We start from the raw sequence: 1,844 nt of genomic DNA on the forward strand, positions 1-1,844 counted from the left end.
TTTACCTTATTATATATACATTTCATATATCATTATTATCATCATTATCACATATTATCGTTATCATCATCATTATCATCATATCATATTATCATCAAACATTATCATCATTTTGCATTATTATCATATTATTCAATTTTATCATTATTATTCAATTATTGCAGTTATAATATATATTTTTAATTTTATACTACATATAATATAATAGTAATTTAAATAATATACAATATACGTTTTATATTAATTATTATATCATTATTTTAATTAATATCGTTATTTTGTTGGTATATTATGTTTAATATTATATTTAAATTTATATACCAGAAAATGATAATAATGATAATAATAACCAATATAATATTAATAAACTTTTATAACCAATTAGTATTGCTATATTATACTTATTGATTTGTATGTTATTCAGTTATAATATATTTTTTGCAAATAATCTTAATAATTAAGTATAATAATAATAGTAATAATAATAATCATAATAATATATGATGATATAATAATAATATAATATATATATAATATAATAATAATAATATAATAATAATGTATAATAATATAATAATTATTCAATTATTATAATAATTAATTTAAAAATATATAGTATAATATTATAATCATCAATGTTATAAATTCTCTTTATTATTCACTTATATCATATTATTGCCATAATTAAATACAATTATAGAATTATTATTTATTAATCCTAACAATTAATCATCAATTAATGGATAAAAAACGTCATTTGGAGTCTATCCAAAAGGCTATAATTTCAGTAAATATTTCCCCTTATTTGACTTTGGATTTTTTTTACTCATTTATATATATATGGACAGAATCTTTTATTATCTCATATTATCATGATTATATCATTATTATCGTTATCATCATCATTATCATATATTCTATTATCATAATATCATATCATTATTGCAATATATCATCATATTGCAATAATTATCATTATTATGCAATTATGCAGTTATAATATATATTTTACATCTATACTAATAACAAATAAATGATATAGTAATAAAATATAATAACAATAATAAGTTTTTATAATTATGTATATATTATTTAATGATATCATTATTACTGTAATATTACTAGAATATAGTATGTATATATGTATCTATATAGTATGCATATATGATTATATATATGTATATAGTATGTATATGTATGTATAATGTATGTTATATTAGTATATATGTATGTATATGTTTGAATATATGATGTAATGTATGTATAAATGTATTATATAATGTAGTATAATGAATGATAATATGTATACATAATCTATAATTATATATTATATATATATATCATATACTAATATATATAATATAATATTATATTGTATAAATGTAATATATACATATAATGTATAAATAAAATATGATCTACATAATATGTAGATATATGAATTAAAGGATATATCTACTATATTGGGATATATGATATAAATTTAAATATTATATATTGTATTATATATAAATGAAAATTTATTACCAAACCAACACATTATATGTGACCCCCTAAAACAAACACATGATAATATTTAAAACATTTTAATATACTATATATAATATTTTATATTTTTTTTTTTTTTTTTTTTTTTTTTTTTTTTTTTTTTTTTTTTTTTTTTTTTTTTTTTTTTTTTTTTTTTTTTTTTTTTTTTTTTTTAAAAAAAAAAAAAAAAAAAAAAAAAAAAAAAAAAAAAAAAAAAAAAAAAAAAAAAAAAAAAAAAAAAAAAAAAAAAAAAAAAAAAACATATAAATATGCCTATATATACATTAAAAAAACTTAGAAATATATAATACAAAAAA

This window comes from Penaeus monodon, unplaced genomic scaffold, assembly GCF_015228065.2.
Source record: "Penaeus monodon isolate SGIC_2016 unplaced genomic scaffold, NSTDA_Pmon_1 PmonScaffold_79, whole genome shotgun sequence".
NCBI lineage: Eukaryota > Metazoa > Arthropoda > Malacostraca > Decapoda > Penaeidae > Penaeus > Penaeus monodon.